Source organism: Varroa destructor, unplaced genomic scaffold (assembly GCF_002443255.2).
Source record: "Varroa destructor unplaced genomic scaffold, Vdes_3.0 BEIS01000003.1, whole genome shotgun sequence".
Classification (NCBI taxonomy): Eukaryota; Metazoa; Arthropoda; class Arachnida; order Mesostigmata; family Varroidae; genus Varroa; species Varroa destructor.
This window is the reverse complement of record NW_019211456.1, coordinates 2,223,136-2,243,490: the sequence shown is the minus strand read 5'-3', so window position 1 is coordinate 2,243,490 and position 20,355 is coordinate 2,223,136. Positions and strand designations below refer to the sequence as shown.

Sequence of the window (20,355 nt, the reverse complement as noted above, 5' to 3'; positions counted from 1 at the left end):
TCGAGTCCGTTTAACTGAAAGCATTATTCTATGATTTCCTAAATGTTCATGATGACGCAAGGTTTTTCATTCGATTTACGGGATATCAGTGAATAATATCCGCCCTAATCTACTATAATATAGCATAACCATATATGGCTATCGTGCTCAATAGTTTGTTGATACTTAAATGAAGTTCCATAAACATGATTCAAGACAATAATGCTATGAAATGTCACATGGTTAGCTTGTGAATCATCTGATTTGGGACATCTTGTGAAACAAGTCGAGCCTGGTCGTACGCTTCTAATGTCTGTTTTGTGGGCCTGTTGTCTATAGGGCACTTTATAACCAGCGAATCTGTTGTTAATGGCATGCTTATATGGCTTGTGTCTCTGTGTCGACAGAAAGACGCCCTCTGGAAGCATATGTATGTACGTGCACACTCGCCTTTTGCCCCCCACTGTAGGTCTAAATTTTACTATAAGCTCATCATCACTAAAGCCCACCCCTGATCTGCATTCAAATGAACTCTTTCATAATAAGAAATATCTGAATTGGTTCTTACATCACAGTCGTACTTAAACTACTAAAATAAAGTTGTTTCTTAGCTATAAACGTTTCGTTCTAAAACTGTATTCATATAGATAAGCAAATAATTAGACATTCGAATAACGTACCTGTATATATCAAGGGCGGAGTAACTAAACAAGGGCATGTGTATCGAGTTGTCACCGTAATGTTATAGCTGACGGATCACTCTCAGAAGACTCTATACTCATGTAAAGTTACTAATGAAGTAAACCTCTGAAAATGATAGTTCAGAGTTGTTTTTTTCAAAAATGCTGTCTACTTGATGGCATATATTTGAACTGGTGATGATGTTCTAATAATAATGGTTCTGAAACACACGAACTTGCTTATAATATTTTGTACCCGAAAGCCCGAAATCAAACGAAAAGCCCCATCATCCGATGTGGCCTGATAAACGGCCTGATATTTCATTCTGTCAGGTTTGCGTCGGCTGAGGACAATCAATTCGACTCGAGGAAGGCGGTCATCATAGGATAATATAAACTGAGAGGACTGCGTTTGAGCGGTACGGCCACAGCTTCATACACGACGCTGTACAATACGGCTAAATGTGACCGTATAGAAACTACGAAACAAGTTAGTCCGAGAAACTTGCTTCTACTGATTGCTGAGAGGCAGCTATTGAAGTAGCGGTGATAGTAGTCAGTTGATATGGCGAAAGAGCATGCTTACGTTATGTAAAAAAGTGTAAACTGAAGGTTCGCTCTCGAAGTCATAGAAAGCTTTTTGGACCAAATGATGTGACACGCTTACGACGCCGGTGACGAGCACTCGTACGTTCGGTCACACTTCATTCAACTTATCTGTAACAACAGGATTGCCCTACGGCACTTTGATAAGTACGAGTACAAGTTTGACCCGTACACACTGAGCACCTAGATCCGCGTACGCATGGCAAAGCAAACTAGTACGCTGTACCGACCGAACCGAAGGAAGAGACAATGAAAAGTGCTGCCACAGGGCTGCTGTTGTTACTGTCTACGATCGCCGGCGGCGGGAAACGGATCTTTATACCAGTTCCGGAACCACCATTTAGGAATGACGCCATCGTCGCCAGCGTGCGGCCTTCTTTCAAACAGTGTATTTGGTTTGGCTCACTCTGCCGCCGTCGTCATCACATTCCGCCGTCTCCTAAACAAACGACGACGATCACAGCAGAAGGTGGACCCGGGAAGCAGTTGTGTACAAACTAGATCCCGTTCGGTGGCTTTTTTCCAATATCCGCCGCATCACCATAGACGCCGATAGCTAGCGATCTCCTTGGAAGCGGCGTGCGTTCTCGCTGCTGCTATTTTCACCGTCAGATTTTCTAATAGACAACCAGAGAAGGAGGCAGGACGCCGGCAACCGAGGGAGCCAGCTAGCGGCAAAGAGGGGGGGGGGGGTGGAGGAGCGGCCTTTCCTATCGCCATTCCCACCGCATTTCGATTTGCTTGTGGCCGGGGTTTGCTTCGGTCAAAAATCGCAGCCGGTCGATCGCCACCAGTTCCTCTGCAATCTAGCCCCATCTTCCATACTGACACTTACTGGAGAGCAACATGTTCTCGCTATATGTCTCTCGCTCAGCGGCGGATGACAGCTCGCTTTTCAGTGGTTCGCGGAAGCGAGGCAGTTCTAATGCCGATAACTCAATGGCTCTCTGTTTTACGCTATCCAATTGCTAAGGAATGAGGGAGAAAAAAAAAAGGAAGATAACAGGGTAGGGCAGGTTGAGAGACAAATTGAAGATTAGTACTGAGATAAATACATCATTTGATTCATACCTTGTCTCAATCCGAACGTCCGTGCTCCATATTGTTTAGTTCTAAAAGAACATCTACAGGTGGGCGGTGTGTAATCTAGTTTTTTTCCTCTGACTGGCCGACCAACACCTATATATATAATAATAATAATAATAATAAGCTATAATAGCAACAAGCAAAGGTCGTTAAAACCAGAACACTTTGGTGGTATTTGAAAGCGTGTTTGAAGCTCGGTCACACCGGTGGAATTATTTTTCCTTTGTCAAAGTTGCACTGCTTGTCGTTTCTTCTATCCTTAACGGCTATATATCACGCCTGATTTGGTTAGTAAGGCAGTTAATGATGAGGCGTTCTTGCCTGTATATTTTCCAAACGGTATAACTTGGTCCATTGCGCATCGAATGTACACTCGTTTCGTTAGGCCTTGCTTCACCATGCGTCCTTATTCTTCGTTGGAGCCTCTATGCTTCAGGCTTTACGTCGTTAGGTATTCCATCGGACGGCTGGCTTCCAGCATGAAACAAAGCGCGTCTAAGCCAAGGTCCGAATCTAGTCCACAGAGTTTCCCTAAGATTAGTAGGAACATATGCGACCGATTAAGCTATCACGGGGACTCTGCGTTAGAACCTGATGCCTGGCAGAATTCTTGAATCCTCGCACGCGTATCTCAAATGTTACTAGCAGGAAAGCGATCTCTATTGTTTCGAAGTAACGACTGGCTGAACTGATGCAAAATGACGGTACCTATAAAAGATAGATCCGTTGAATTCTAATGCCCAAAGAGTCCGGTCACACAACTTAACGATTGTACCTGACAAAACGCGCGACAACCTTTTATGTATCTATTTTTGCCTACCGTGTTAAATGTTAATAAATTTGTTATCATTTTCGCAATTTCTGGTGTTCACAATAGTAGGAACTCCTTAATATTAGCGATCAGTCTATCTTAACTGAAATATAACAGTCGTATACCTTGAGTGAGATCTAAATATTACCGGTAGTTACGAGTGTCATAGCTAGAGACTTAGTAAAATATTTAAAAATGTCCTGCAGACCGTATCAGAATAACTAATATAGAAGCTACCCTTTAAAAAAATGTCCATTCTTCAGCTTGGGTTTGCACCTTACTGCGAGTAACGAAGTCTCTTTAACGTAATACCGACATTTATAGCTTAAAAGTAACTGCAGAAAAGACTCTGATTATTCATAATACAAGTATTGTATAAGCTTAATAAAAAGCAGGCCAAATCCTGCATTCTGGCATCGCTATTGTCCCGTTCTTGTCCTAAGGCTAAAAATTCCATCCTTTGGACGGGATACGGTTGGTACGGAAAAATTTATAATAGCGTGTTTAAGCCGTACAATAATATGAGCCAATCGTCACCCATCGGTTATCCTAATGGGCGGACAAAGAGTAACGGCTTGCTTAAGCGCTCTCCCCTAAAGCCTCCAACTGGTGTTTTAAGTGTCGACCCTATCAACGGTTTCTTCGTTATATACTTAATAATACTAACCTAGTAGTCTAAACTCTAGGCATATCAGCTAACTATTTAGCCAAATATGTAAAGAGAAGTTTATCCATATAAGGCTGATCTAACCTTGCAGCTTTAGCATCAAACTTGTGATAAGTAATAATAAGGCAATCTCAAATACATGTTTAAGTACTTTGCGAACTTGTTGCAGTCTTACAATATACATCACAACACATTACTCCCAGGCTCATCCGTTGTTTTCGCTAGCAGAGCAAAACCAGTTAGTTCTCTCTGCTAGTACGACGAATTAAATAACAGTACGTCGTTCGGGCGAACCCCCCCCCCCCAACAAAATTATAAATTTCATTAACTAATTCAAATTAACCGCCTACGACATCGTACATGCGTATGCACCGTATACAGAAGAGGCAAATTCATTGATGACAAAGACGAAACAGTGCCGACTTGAGAGTTAATCGATACCGTCCAAAAAGTGTATTTCTGATGATCTTTTTATTTTAACTAGGGTATCAGCGAAAAACTTCGAGGCGAACGCGCTTACCATGCTACGGAGTATTTACAAAGGCTTCGGGTACACGTCACATGTAATAAAAGCCATATAGGTGCTCTTTCTGGGTAACAAAGGCAAGACATTTGATTAATGTCGTCCGCTTCTCAAATCCCTCAAGAGGGAAACAGCAAATCATCTTCAGTTCTTCTCTGATTTGATAATAATCATTATCAATACAAAAATAAACCTGCTTTCTCACTATTCAGAGGACACGTTTACTCTAAGTAAAAGCAGATTTTTGGCCAGGGTTCACATTCTAGGTGTCATTACCAGTGAAGGAGATGTCAAGCCATTATGTTCCTTTCAGACGAGCAAACGCACCACCAAAAAGTTTGTTTGTATGTTCTAGGAATTTTTTTGCAACCGTAAATAGCTGAACTACCTGAAGAAGCACTATGAGTCTTTTAACAAGATGCTGCACTGCAGATTGATGTAGAACTGGCTACTTGGGGAATGCAAGTGTGTTTTGGCCCGGGCCCATATGGCCGCCGAACAGCTCACATTTAAACCTGTCGAGTTACTACGTTTGGAGCATTATGGAGCTCCAACAAGTCTAGATTTGACAACGTTGACTCTTTCACTCATGCTATCGACTTGTACGTTTACAAAATTGCGCGGGAAACATTTGAAACGAGTCTGTGAGCGGACCTGAATTGGGGATGCAATCGCTGCGAATAGGGGGTTATATAAAAAAAAATCGTCAAAATATCTATTTCTGTTCAAGTACGGTGCCAGCAATAGCTCATAAAAAAATCCGAATCTAGATGCTGCGCCCTGCGATATTCTTACTATTAAAAGTAGACTGCGAGATAAAAGTGGTCTTATTTCCTGAGTATGATTGATGTTTGCTTTTTCAACCATTTGGCCAAGAATACGACCTTGTCAGGACGTTCTTAACCTTGTTTACTTATTTAATCAAGGTTTGGCACGACAGATGTACGTGGCTTCATCTTGCTTCCATCCCTGACATGTTACCTATAGGAAGAAATGTAAATTAGGCTGAAAAGATTAAGTCGCGAGCGTGATAAGGATGTTGGAAACATAAACGTTACATCACGAAGTGCATAATGAACCTTCAGTACGTAAGCGAAAGTGCAAATTGGTACAATACCTTTCCTGGAATTTTACCCCTATTTTTATTTTTCGTTCGAAGGGGACAAAGGAAAATACTTTTATCATCCTTATGACACCTTATGGAAGAGGTTCGCTGAAGCAAAATATTAACGCTCAACTGCAATTGCGTCGAAGCACGTCCATTGTAGGTCAATCTGAAATCTATAGTTGTCTCAGGTATACTGAAACGAGTACACTTTAGCTGTATACAACAACTGATTTCTCAGAGCAGGTTTACCAATAAAACTGATAGCTAATACCTGAGTGGATACGACGAATGGTTCAGATAACTTTCCAATGCCTAAACTTAGCTACAGTAGCGGCAATTGGTTCGTTGGTGGTGAGGTTCCACTCGAAATTCTATTTTCGGAAGCGGCGATTCCGTAACACAACTTCGCATCTACTACGAACTAGTCCAACGAACACAAAAGAACGAAAAGTGATTGCTCTTGTTCTCTGAAGCGTGAAAGAAGACCCCCCCCCCCCCTACCCCTCACCCATAGTTTCCTATGATGAAGCCTGTCGCGGCGTTTTCGGCTTTTTTTAGAAGACAAGAGGCTATTTTCTTCCCCCGTCCCCAACGTAACTTTCATCTCAGGTTAGACCCAGGACCCAAGGGCCATATAAGCTAGCAGTTCTTGAAACTAACACGGGCACGCTTGGTTTCAGGCCTTTTCATCTCGAGAGACCAGGCTTTTTTTTCTCCGCGTTTGTTTAGCGCGGTTGCCTGTCTATAGGAGGCAAAAGCCAACAGCTATCTACAAACTAAGTCGCTTGTTGCAGGCTGGCATCCCTAGACACTTACCTAGTAAATGTGGCGCAATGATGACATGAGGGCTGGGCCATAGTGTTTTGGTAGCTACCGACCCTGCTATTTTAGTCGCGCTATGCTATCATCCTCTCCGGTCCTGTCGGAATCAGTATTGTGCCGTGCCGGGCTCGCAGCATTCGGTGAAACAGCTGCTGTCCCTATTTCGTTGGTGTCAAATATTGTGCTGTGTCCTTTATACTATTTTCCGACGTCTCCCCGTGGTGCCATTGCCAATTACAGGACTGGGAAGCAAGCGCGCAACCTTATGCTACTTCAAAGCATATCTACGAGTGCCGCTGTTCCCACAGTGCGGTTCAAATAAGTCGAGCGTGCAGAAGTCCAATACCACTTTTTCGATGGGCTTCGTCTATCAATCATTGCCCGACAAGGCAAGGCCCATTGCCAGCCCTCTTTTTCGTCCGGGCTAGGAAGTGCGAGAAAGATGGGGTGGCTGAATGGCGAGGGACGGGGAGTGTGTGAAAGAGTGAAAAGAACGAATAGTTGGAACAGGTTTGCTTTTTGGGGTGGTCAGGGGGAGAGGAAGGCAGGGGTGCTATAGGAAGTGGAATAACTAGTAGCCTTCGTATTTGCTACATTTGTGAGCGCCGTCGTAGGAGGCGCCATTTAACTGCCCCGCAATCTTCGCACCTGACAGCTTCAAGCCAGAGTAGCGTTAGCAATAAGTTTTCCCGTTTACGTCCTGCTTTTTCTGTTCTGTACTCTTCGATTTACCCTAAGCCCATATAGAAAAAAATGTGCAATACAAATGCAATATTAAAGCACATTTTGGAGAGAGAGCTAGGGCGGGGGTACTGTTTAATGCCTCAGACGATTGAACCAACTTACCATGCTGCTTAAACTAGTCCCGCGTTTTCTGTATTGGTCACTGTAAGCAGTAGCGGGCAGTATACTAGACAGTTTCGAAGGCCTTGATTGATGCTCCTAAAATAGACTCTGGAAATTGTTTTATATATATATATACTCGATAACCACTACAGGCAAGAGTATACCATTTTTTAATAGTGCTTGAGATAGAGGTTGCTGCGTGCGATCTGCCTGGGGTTCGGATGATAAAATCGTCGGTATACGAGGGGTACTATATTTAAACGAAAACGTTAAATCCCTCGAAATTATTATAAATCGTAGTTTCTATAGGCTCATTTGAGGTTGCACGTTACGTATTGAATTTAGATATGTAAATAAAAAGAGTAATTAGCCGCAGTCATAGCTACAAGCAGACGTGAAGGAAGGAGTTTATCGACATGCGAATGATCCCATTATAAAGTTTCGGCTTTTTCCGGCTCATGAAAAGCACTTATTTATACATATGACATGCCCCTTTGTGCTCGTACGACCATATGCAAATAATAGTCTGTAATAGATTTCTGTAAGGGCAAAAAAATAATCTAACTTAACTAAAACGAAATCTGTAAGACATTTAGCGAGTATTCGTATGTCGTCAAATTGTTGTAAAAGTATTTAATAAATGGCTAATAGATAAAATATTATATTTGGTTACTTGTTCGTTGTGTTAGTATTTGCGCCAGGGACGTCTTCAGCTGGTGGGCCTCGATTTCCGTAGGCCGGCAATGAACTCTAAATCTGTGTCTTTTATATTAATTTGCTTTCTTCGCATGAATAAAGCTGTTTCGCTTCGTTCCTGGCTTAAGTTCGATCGACAAAAACATGTAGTAAATCACGATCCTTTATACTGAGTTTTTCATCCGGTATCGGTGCTAGGCACTCTATCAGACCGACCGACAGACAGACAGACCGCTGACTAACTAGCTGGCTTCCAGCACAAGACAACTCGTACGTATATGCCCGTATCCTAGAACAATTCGTGCGGCATTAACGATACGTGCTGTTTGCTTCGAATTAATTGCTGGCTTTTTTTTGAGACTGGAGCAAATGATGCTTTTATTGACTCGGTATATAAAATTCAGCCAAGGTATCGTTCACGGATGGACAGGTGGTTTTCGACGATTGAAACAATCAGACGATGGAAGAAAGACAGCCTGTTTGCTCGGGGTTAACCAATAGACTTTCATTGGTAGTGTTTTCAGAGTAGCTGTGATTCCGACTTATAAGATAGTACAATGCACAAGTGCAAAAGTAATAATGATAATGACTTCGACCGATAAGGTAGATTTTCTTGGGCAGGAGAAAGGAGCAGGTTGAACATGCCATTTTTGCTTCATTTGCTTTTACTTCAATTTTTCTCTTTCTTAGATGCGTTCGAAGCTCAAATGAAGCGTCAATGTGTTTAGATGTGTGTGTCTTCAAAGCTGCCAGGAAGTAGACATGTATTAGTTTCTAGATAAGCTATTGGAGGCGGTTTTGGTGACTTCAGCGTGGTTCCGCTTAGAAATATTAACTCAATGTTTAGTGATAGATCCTAAAAGCAGGACTATACGTTGAGATATTTGTTCAGCAATTGCCATCATTTGTTACCCTATGTGCAACCTATGTAATGCGTTCTTCGTTTAATTATGTGAGACATTTCAAGTGAACTTTAGGCTTCACATGTTCCGTCCAATATTACTTACGCAAATATCTCTCCGTTATCTACCCGTTATTAACGGGCTAGCCCGTTTGCAATTACACAGAGAATTTAAAAACAAAGCTCCTTATAGAACTGTAGAAGAGCACAATTGTAGTCCTCGAAAAAACTGTTTGTAGTGTTCGCACATCCAGGGATTGATTTCGTAGACTCTATTATGAAATACGTCAAAGGCTAGCATTTTTAGAATGCGAGGTGCACCAGAGCTTTAGTACTGCAGCCTATGCCAACCTATAACCTATCGAGCTCTTAACGTAGCTGCACTTCAGTTTGAAGAGTTGCGTTGTAACAGGCACCAGAAAGTAGCTGACGAGCACTACCGACTCGACTAGATTGGTAAGCACAGCTGGATCTGGGCATGTTTGTTTCTTACATCAGCGGCAATACATTGCCTTAGCGGAGTCCGGTCTAGTTATAGAAAGGTTTGCAGGTTTATTCTAGCTACATCCACCGATATTAATACGGCCGCAAGTTGTTTGTTCGTCAAAAAGGGCTGCCTCTGTACGTAAATGTACGCTCATGTGTATGCAAACTCAATTACCGACTTCAAAAATATCTAACAATACAGAGCTTGTAAAAAATTTTGGTTGTGACAGACAACTGCACAGCGTACTGCTTTATATATATATAGAAGAACACACAGGTCTCGCGTGTACACGAGCCTATACGCAACTGCTTGACATTATTTCAAATTACTTATTTTTTGCGGTTCAGATAGGTTTACAATAAAGTTCCGCAGCGGATTGTGCGATTCTGAATGATCCTGCATGTGAATTCTGCAGATAAACAAAAGGTAGGCTATTCATTAGACCGTTTTGAGTTGCTCTAGTGTGACGTCTTATTATCCAATGGTAATCAGTCAAGCGGATATATTTAACACGTCATAAATAATCTATTAAAATTTATTCGATGGTTACGCGATAGCTGCGGGACGACCTTATGGACCCTTGGAATCACTGAAGAACCTATTCAGCACCACTGATAAGCTGTCCTTCACGCCCTACAGTGTGGTCATGCTCTAGCTGGTCTCTGCCATATTACCATCGTTATTATCATAATAATGGCGGCTTAAAGAAATCTTTGCGTCTGAGACAATAGTGATAAGCTTCGATTATCAGTTCTGTCTCGAACATAAGAGCTCTTAATCAATCCTTGAAATAGATATGTTTAGAAATGATCTGCGAATGGCCGGCCGCTAATGTATGCGAAAACGTTTTACTTGAATCCAATGATATGTGCGAGATCCCATATCCTTCAATCATGGCGATATCTATTTTTCACCCTGTCGAAAAGTAACGACTATGGGCGTTTATTTAACTATGTTCGATAGCATGACCTTATGACAGACTTTGTCCATTTCGAATACACCGAGCACCAAAACACTTGATAATTTTTATTGGACACTAGCAGCTACTTGGAGGCGTTTGTTAGCAGTGGTTGCCCTCCGATTGCCACGAACGGTAACGATTCTAATTTAGCTCATTGAACGTTATATTTGTGGAGAACAGTGGCCAAAAATAGCTCACATAACTGATTGTAATACGCTGTATAACGAAGCCTGTCTATATATTAGCCTTTATAGGCCCTAAGCGCATCAACACCGGCCAAACTACCCGCATTTAATACTCGAATATGGAAAAACCTTGACACTATGACGCCAAACAAATAGTAACGAATTTCTATTCTATGGATATTCCTCAATTGATAGACATTGTCAAGCTAACGGACGACACTCGTTGCATATGAATTTCGCTATACCTGCGGCTAAACGTCCATCCGAGTCTCTTCCTTCCTGAAAGGACATGATTCTGACTTCTACGCACCATGATGATCTACTTCGGAACCACCACTGGGGAACGGTCAGCGGATTGAACATTTTGACTGAGCCGTTGTTAGGTAGTTCGCGGAACCGCTAGCCCAAACGCGATCATCCTTAGCTAGATAACATAGTTCGATTTATCAATAATTAACATTGTGGCCAATATCTTAGGCCATTGTTGGTATAATTTTAATTAAGTTAAGCTTAGTAAATTGTTAGTAAAGTTTAAGACATTATAATAGAAGAAGCAGTAATAAATACAGAAATTTCAGTAGTGTCTATTTGGCAGCATCACGCTACACTATCGAAGAGTATTAATAGTCATTTTATTTAAAAGTAAGTGTTCTATCTGAAGTCAGTTTCTCTTTAGTAGCTAGAGCAATATTATATCAGATAATACGGGGAACTAACATTCCTGTTTAACAGTTTTCCTGCGTTCGCGCTCATACGCTCATAACTACAATAAACACCCCTAAAATGTTGATTCACGTATATTTACATATTTTGTTTGCGCATCACCGCAACCTGAAATAGCAACGATTTATCCCAAAATAGCGTTCGACTAATTTTTAAATCAAGGAACGTTCAACCTATGGCCAAGTTAGCTAGGACCTGCGGCTAGATTCGCGGGACGACGGTAGGTTGTAAGACAATACTTAAATATCTGATTTTCTACATCGAAGCTTTAGTTGCATAAACCACCTATCCCTAAAATGACACACTTATCCTACTGCAGTTATACTATCAGCTTACTAATATTTGATACAGGTTACACTCGTTCTGTCGCGGGTCTCGTGGCACTACTTTGGTTGAAACATCATGTCCTATTACTTTGGTCCGGCAGACATTAATCATTCTACTGGAACAATGCCGTTTGCCTATTGTGATGCTCCGGCAACCTCGATCATTTTTCCATGCAATCCGTTAACGCTTACCATATATTGCGCTGTTTGAAGTAAATTAACCTCGACGTTGAAATGACTCATAGCAAAACGAACAAACCTTAGTCGACTTGTATATGTGAAATTAACTTCCAGCTCTACTCGAAAACCTTACATAATACACACCTCTACGTTTCGGATCTTACGTTTAGTATCGCCGACAGACATTCCATCAGACGGCTGGCTCTCAGCGCTAAATGAACCGCGTGTCCAGAACATGCCCTTAAGATTAGCAGGTAAATACGTTACCCGCTAAGCTATCACGGAGACACGTAATCCACCCTTATACTCCCCTATAGTTCTGCTGTCACATTAGATCTATTTGGAACTCGCACCTCGTCTGCTGCTTGCGCGTTATATGCTTTAACTTTTGTGAGATGACTTATATAATCGAATGTCCAGTAAGCACAGTTGCCTGTGCGCTACAATAGCCCTACAAAGCAAGCCCTACAATTGTCGCGTCTCGTTCGCCGTAGCACTAGGTAGTGATTAGCATCAATGTCCTGAGGTGAGCATGTGTCGGATTATGCCCCACGTATGGCCAGTTCTGTCCAGGGCGAAGCTATATTAAATCAGCCCAACTTGTCCACGTTAGGGGCTGATTTGTATCGGACAAATTGACTTTTAGCAGTCAAATTATGTCGTTGGTTAAAAACTGCTAACATAGGTGGCGGCTGGGGCTTTTGTATACCAGTCGATTCCGCACTCTTAGCTCTTTACTGTTTATATTCTTTACCATAACACTGGGCCGTCGTCAATCATGTTGTGTTCGTTTGCAATCGGGCATGCTAGAGTTTTAGCGTTCCTGGTGCGATGCCTCCCGATCGACCACTTTCCTAACGGCTGCGGATCGTCGCCACGGTTTTTCAATGATTCTGTGGCGCTCGTCGGTTGGTCGCCGTTTTACGTCTGCGTCGTCTTCCCTCGTTGAGGTCTTTATGGTCCGGATCTGGCAACCTGACCTGTAGCTTCCGCATTCCCAGTTTCGTCGTGGAATAGTTTACCTATTTCAAGTCTCACTTTGGTAGTTATATATATATATATATATATATATATATACCTGTGCGGCATTGCAGATAAGTATTCGGTAGCAGAAGGAGCAGAAACAAGTTCCAATCAACCTTGATGAAAAATACACGACGCACAAAAGATTATGCTTCAGAGGTGACCCATAGTCCCCAAAAGAGCATTTTTGACGATGGTTGTGTCTGTATGAGAGCGATGGCGAAGATGAGTTGGGTTACTGTATCACTGATATTTGCGAAGACCTCAGGTACATGTTATGCAGATGCTTTCTGAGACCAATACAACTGAAAAGTTTGACCGGTGTCTTTCCTCCTCAGTACCGTTAGGCATAGGTTTCCAGTTCTTCTCGGATGCGCAAATTGTTATACTCGAAACAAAAACCATCCACAAAAATGGTTGGTAGGCTACTCACGATCGAGAGGATGGTATTGAAAACAATTTTCACTGCTTATGTCCTTAGTGTAATGTCCAGTGACGATGATGCCATTTCAACATACTTTTTATAGAACGGCACCAAAAAACGTTTACTTGCACGCTCTACAAACTGTTGTGCGGCTGTGGATGGCTAGTGCCTTAAAGAAGGCTCTACTTTTTATAGTAAGATGGTGTGCCGGCTTAAATTATCTACTTACTGCAGGGCTCATTGCTTGAGGATATTAGCATATTCTGAAATGAGCACATATGGCCGTCATATAGCTTAGATTTGGATCCGCTATATCATCATTTATAGGAGGAGGGTCCAACGAGTTTCAACATGGCTACGTTCACTCGTACGAGACGTTTGCGCATGTGCAAACGAAAACGTAAAAGATTTTAGGTTCCGACTTGAAGCTATAGTTACCGTAGATAATACTTGCACAGCACATGACGGCAAGAATGACGCATTTATGTAGGGAACGTCGTCGAAGTATATGTGTTTGCTTAGATACAGTCTTAGAGATAACTCGTAAAGAAACGTCGGAATTTAGATGGGCGTCCTTATATATATGCAGTGTGCATTTATACTGAAGAAAGCCTTGGCGGACTATTTTTGCGTAATAGACATGCCCTTTAAACACTAACCAAAATGCAGTTTTTGCGAAAATTTACAGCAAGAAACAGTGTATCACTTTCACAATTCGGATAAAAATTAATGATAATGGACAAACAGTATTAAAATCTTTATATTTGCCCGATACTGACAGTCCATGTTTATGCTAGTTTTCACAGAGCGTCCGTAGCGCCACACGAAGGTCTCCATTGAACAGATCGGACCATCGTCAATAGATTTTAGATCTAAAAACTTCACCCAAATAGCTCTAGAAGCTATTTTTGATACAACCAGGTTCTTGACATTGAAATTAATAGCCGAAGAGCATATCAGTCAGCTCTTCCAGGTGAACTCGAACGATTTGTCCTTTCGAAATCTTTTGCGTCTTTTGAAATTTTTCATCGTCTCAAGAGTTGATTGTTAGGACTTTCGTTTTAGGACTTTTAACCGAAAATTTTATTCCAGCAGAAATTTCCTATCTAGCGTATTCGAACAACACATAAGAGGGTTTACACGTACCAAAATGGTTTGACGCGCGCGCTGCTATTAAAAAGTTTGATGTTTTGAAGACTAAAGAAGAAATATTTAACTTGAAGCTTGAATGGAAGCTGTAGTCACGGTTAATGGAAGTTATTTTGAAAATGACACCTTTAGCTAATGGAAAAGTTTTTTTTTCTTTAATATAGCTTTTGCTTATATACAGTTTTAAAAACACAGTGTAAGAAAAATTGCCAATATAAATGCGCCGCCTCATATATATATATATACTTTTGTGTGAAACTACGTATATATATATATATGTTATAGCACAAAAGTTGTCTGTGCTTGTCTGCACGGAAAATAAAGTCTATCATGTAATAGAGAATCAATCATCGCGCGTCCTGTATTTAGACGTTGAGGGAGACATTGTCCGCCCTCACCGCCAATAGTACTGCTTGCAGACTACTAAAGTATATTGTCCGATTACGATGCAAGCTCGATACGAGCTACGGGATCAGCTTATAAAAATGGCGACATCAAGGTCGCATTTACAGATCTATCCGTTTGAATGTCTTCAGCTTTTTAAAACCGTTACGTACTAATTTGCTCTGCGAGATACTCCAGGCGTAGACTATTCCCTCGTGTCCAACGTATAAAGGGCACCAGTATTCAGCCGACTAGATAAAAACGTCAGAAAACTGTTGACTCTTGCTTACATCACCTGACGATGAAGGCCCTAGATGGATATCTGCTGCCCACTATATGCAGATGGTACTAGGGTTTGCGGCACTCGTCCTTATTCATAGGCGCGCTATTGCAAACATTACTTGTAACGATAAGTTAAAGGTCAATGCTTACTTTAAACAACTAATAGCCTTAAACTATTGATCTCAAAGGTTCCTATGTAAACATTTTTTTCTGTAGATATTATGTAAGCTGACCATGTGTGTCCTACAACGGAACGAGTCCTCGTTCAAGGTAGAACTAAGGTTCAGCTCGTATTATATACTCAACTCGGCCATGACACCATGAACTGTCGGACTATTTCGCGGACAGGCAGTGTTTTGGTAGATTTCATTATCGGATCTATCGTATATTGCAGCACATAACAAACATACTTGTTCAGTCTATAGCAGACAGATAGAAACAGACATTCAGAGCGCTCAGTTTAGCTTGCTGTTTTGTGGGTGCTGTTGACAAGATATCCCTGACGTTGTCACTCAAAACAATTGGGTCGGACGCGGCATTATCCGAATCTTATACTAATGGCTGTACTGAGGTGCATATTACGAAAGCTGCTCTCACCCGATAAATGAGTGCATGCATCAGAGTCTGAGCGGGATATTTGCAAACAATTTAGCGGAGGATCGACATGTTACTTTTTGGTACTTTCTACGAGACCACTAAAGACTTAGCTGTTTTTATGCCGTTCCGGTCAATGAGTAGTTACCCTATTTACAGTAGATGATTACCTGATAATTCTGTCTCCACCTTAAATAACCGTCTTATTAAAGCAGTGAATATCATATCAAACGTTTACTTACGTTCTTAATGCCTATCTTGTGAGAGTAAATGATCAGTACATGACGGCTTGAAGGTATGTCAACGGAGTGTTTTTTTGTCTATACGTCGACCTACTTTGAACGGACCTATCGGTTCCGTTTGCAGGCTGACAGTTTTAGCGGCTGCACTTCAAATGACTTTTCGTCCTAAACCCTTTCAGGTTTTTCTGGAAATGTATCTTGCTTTTATCCTTCAGCTATTTTCATGAAGTTCTATTAAGTGGCATATGTCATAATCTATAAAGTAGTAATCTACAAATTGGCCTTCCTCTACATTCCGCTAAAACTACTAATGTGACATTATCCTATGGATGTAAGCCAGTTTTGCCCTTGTTCACGGTAGCAATCAATAATACTTGCCGCGTTGCATTTTCATGCTTTCTTTCATAACACTAGTGAATACTTTTATGGTTTTGTGTATCTACGCATATAGCATTCAGTACCTTCGCAAAGCTTCCGCTTCCCGAAAAACTCAAGTGTACCTGTTTTTTTTTTTTTGGTTAACCTGATTCGAAATAATCGTTGTCTAATCGCTTATTTCCCAATGTGATAGTTATTACGTTAGTTTTTCAGCAGCTTCTACCTTCGGACGTAAAATGATATACCAACGATCCGTTGAGGGACATCACAATTAGGATTGAGTTCGGGCTTTGAAACGCTCTGCATATAACGTAAGACGGCAAGAGGGTCGGCATATTTTGCAGCGTAGAAAATTTAGGAATCATCATTTGTTGTAAACTTAGGGAATATAGAATATTTTCCCACTATAATGTTATATGAAGATGCGAAAACTCGTACTTTTGTCAGAAGCTCCCAGCGAGACCTGCAAAAAAAAACTGATTTTAAATGATCGCTGAAAAACTTTGCTTGTTCAACCCATCGGCCTACTTTGAACTCTTTGGCGCATGGGGGTTTCCTTGCCGACGCTGCTAATGCGACGTTGAGCTCTTTGAAAACAGTCAAGACACAGTTCTTTACCCTTGGCGAAACAAAGACGAATGGACCACAGGAACAACAAATGCCATTTTGGAAGCAAATCGCCCCTATTATTACTACGTCACCGCTTTACTGGAAGTAAAGTAAAGTGAAAACGCCCCTCTCCTTGGTTCTAGCGGAAGTCAACGACTGCTGTCCTCATTTAACACAGCCAGCAGGACGTGCGCCAGGGTAACTCGGAAGTCGCAGGCAAGCATCGGTGGTAAATAAGTGGTGAACACTACGATGCACAGATCTTGCCGGAACAAGGTTTAATACCAGCTGGCTAAAGAAGTTTTGGCTGCTTTAGGTAATCTCGCTGATCTTGAAAGAGTTTTCCTGGAGGACTCACCTATAAAAAAGCAGCCCAGTTCCTCCCTACATGAATTGAAATAATTTGCCAAATGCGTTAAAACGAACAGAGCGTATTCCGAGGCAAAAGGAAAGCTAATTACCCTTATTTTTCCAAGCGTCCATTTATTATTTCATGTAGAAAGGGAAGACGTGAATACTTATCGGTGAACGAACAAAGTTTCTAGCAGTCTGACGCGTTAAATGTAGCTAAAGTATTATAATATATTTCGAATATAAACGAGCTTCTTCATTTTCTGTAGGGCCCCGGTGGTGTAAAGTGCGTAAATAGCAAAATAGATCATTGTAGATACATTGGTCCCCCCGCCCCCCTTAGTCACAAGGAAAAAATAACACAGGAACGCTAAATGCAGCTTTACAAAGGAATTTGGGGGGCAGGTTTCGCTTAGACCATGTGAAACACTTGTAGCACATGCTAGCGCGCTCAGTATTTGTACATTTTCAAATTGCTACAAAAGTACCTACTGTTTCTATTTGTGTGGTGATTCGCAAAAGTTCGGTTGTGGTAATACAAATCTCCATAATAATTTATCGTTGTTTAAGCTTGCCTGCTTCATATGCTTCCCTCTTAGTTCTACCATATCCATTATATTTCAATGAAACAATGATAATCATGATGATACAGGCATTTGACATAAATATTATTTAAGCCAAAATGGTGGTCGAGCTCGTAGGCTCAAACATCGTAGGTTAACGATAATCAGCCTGAGTCAGAACAAAATTAACATGTTATTGTGGTTTGTTTATTCATTACGTTCTGACCCGTCGTTCCCGGCTAACAACTTGGTAACTTAAGAAATAAGTTTGTGTTCTTGCTACCGGCGCAGCTGGTCGAAGATGCCAGTTGCTGACCGCTCCGACAGACACCAGAAGCATAGAAAATAGCGAGCCCTCGTTGAACATATGTTTAACAACAACAACAGCAGTGATTCGTACGGCCGCAGCGAGTTACCGAAGGCAGTCGGACGAAGACAGGTGCCCTGAGGATCGGCGGCAGGAGCGTTTTTTTTTTTGGAAAAAAGCTAAACAAGAGACGAGGGCAAGGAGAGAGAGAGAGAGAGAGAGAGAGAGAGAGAGAGAGAGAGAGAGAATAAGAGGTCTTATAAGATGAACAGAAGAAGAAAAAGAGGCTTTCTAGGTGTTGTCCCTCTTCTGAGGCTCGAACGGCGCTTTTCCACGAAGGATAATTACTAACAGTTTCGGTACGTGTAAATGTTAACATCTGAAGATAGTATTACATGTAAGAACAGATACACGACGTGTCACGCTTTTAGGACAAGAGACATTTCATGCAAAACACTCACTGTATTTAGTGGGGAGAGGGTCAGGTACTATCTAGCGCGCCACTGCGGCAACATACTATTATGCACATATATATCAAAATAATCATCAAAGGACGGAAATTTGGCTACACTCCAATACCACTCACTCAAGTACTAAACGACTTTCCCAGGCCTATGGATATCATGGGCGTTTGTAACGAGTATTTATCTCTAAAAGATTCGCTAATTTAATTAAACAGGTTAATTAGCTCGTTTTCTATTTTTAGCCTGCATCATTCGCAGATCACTCAGTCATGCCGACACGTCTTCTTCGTCCTCAGAGCCAGAAGCCTGATCTGTCGTTTCCTTGTACTAAGCGAGCAATGTCGGAAGAAGACAGCTTTATCGGGTAACGTCATCGGAGTAGATTTTTTAAATCAGACGCTATTTTCTGTTGGGCAGCTTAAAATTCTTTAATGCGAAGGCTGAATGACGCCAATGGGTATTAAAAGTACTGAGACGTAATACGTTACTTTTAATAGCCAGATCATGTAAAATCGTGGCTTTCTGAAAAAAACACCAAAGCGCCCCTTTAGCGTTTGCTCCCTTTCGTCCTTAATAATTACACAAAAATATATGAGTTATAGATCTCTATCTACGGTCGGCTGCCATAGTAGCACAAGGGGTGTTGCGCGTAGGCTTTCCATGTTACTTCTTACAACGCCATTAAATCTGGGTGCAACGCTGGCGAACGAGATTAGCTATGTATGGACAGAACCCATGCCATCTTCTATGATCATATAATAGTTTCTACAATGAAATGAGAAAGAACCAAACAACACCAGTGAGAAGAATAAGGAATACGGCGATACTGATAGGAATAACTGCCAGTTTTCGGAACCGATTTCCTTTATTTGGGGCCAGACATTGTGCCAATTGGGCATTTCAGGCTTCAAGACATCCGTATGTTGGTTGGCCAGACATATGGTACAGTCTCTGTCTCTATTTCCAACAATAAGGTCCCTTTTTGGTGTTCCATTGACTTGCCAGGCACGCCAGCAGTGATAGCTCGGTTTCCTGTCTCTCGCCAGCGGCGCAGCAGCTGGCCAATACAATGCCGACTCAAGCTAAGCCCACCGGAACGATGTAAGATGCTTCATAAAAATCCTTTTCCGCGACTCTAAAACGCTATTAAATCGACGAAATGAATAAGCTATGCCAACGCATAGATTGTTACTGTTTTCCTTCCGTCATTCCCGCCGTCCTTGAAAACAACTTTTCAACTTGAGTCAGCTGGAAAATAACTCCGAACCTTGAATCGGGTGAAAAATGCTTCGGCACAGACAAAAACACCATCCATGTTTGCTTCACTGTATTTGAGCTTCATAGTCTGACACCTCCCTGGAGCAATCTCACACACACACCTAGCGTTCTTTTCCATACCGACATTTCCTTCCTGTGAAGGACAATGCGCTAATGAGTGGAAATGTAGCAGCTTATTTATGATTACGCAAATGTTTATTTCGATTCACTCAGATCGCGGCACGGTCTTTATGAATCGAAAACTCGTGCACTATGGGTCACGGTGCTCAATCCAAGCGAAATCTGGTAGTTCAACAAACTAAGAAATCTGCCCCTATAATTCAAATAGAAATGTTATTAATTCGTTGTTTACCAGGTAAATAGTTCCAAACCTCACCGAAGATGATAAAGAACGTCTCGTTTATTTTAAGCACTTCATAAACGCCTGTAGGAAGCTTGAAATGAAGAAAATTGGCTATCAGAGATCGAGATAATGAATTAAGACGGTGCGTTTGAATCAAATACAAGATGCCAACACGCCATGTTGCTGCAATTTGCAAGTTGCTGCCACAAATGATTGATAACAAGTCGACAACAACACTTATAAAAAGCCAGTAAATAAAAAAAAAAGAGTAAATATTAATTATAATGAGATATCAATCATTAAATCAATAGTATTTTAATGAGCTACTTAGAAGTGAGGTGCACAGAAGGTCAGTGTGAATGAAACGTCAATCTTAG

General features: G+C 41.5%; 1 protein-coding gene and 1 long non-coding RNA gene across 3 annotated transcripts in view; one reads left to right on the top strand and one right to left on the bottom strand.

Moving 5' to 3' along the window:
* Nucleotides 1-20,355, bottom strand: part of LOC111247476 (uncharacterized) — a 102,238-nt gene that overhangs the window by 63,810 nt on the left and 18,073 nt on the right. The window lies entirely within an intron of this gene.
* On the top strand, nucleotides 18,080-20,223 carry LOC111247477 (uncharacterized). 2 transcript variants are annotated; one of them, XR_002672142.2, is made up of 4 exons: nucleotides 18,080-18,252; nucleotides 18,600-18,721; nucleotides 19,363-19,458; nucleotides 19,991-20,223. It is a non-coding gene; the product is annotated as an uncharacterized LOC111247477 (long non-coding RNA). The 2 variants fall into 2 exon arrangements; XR_002672143.2 differs by lacking the exon at nucleotides 19,363-19,458.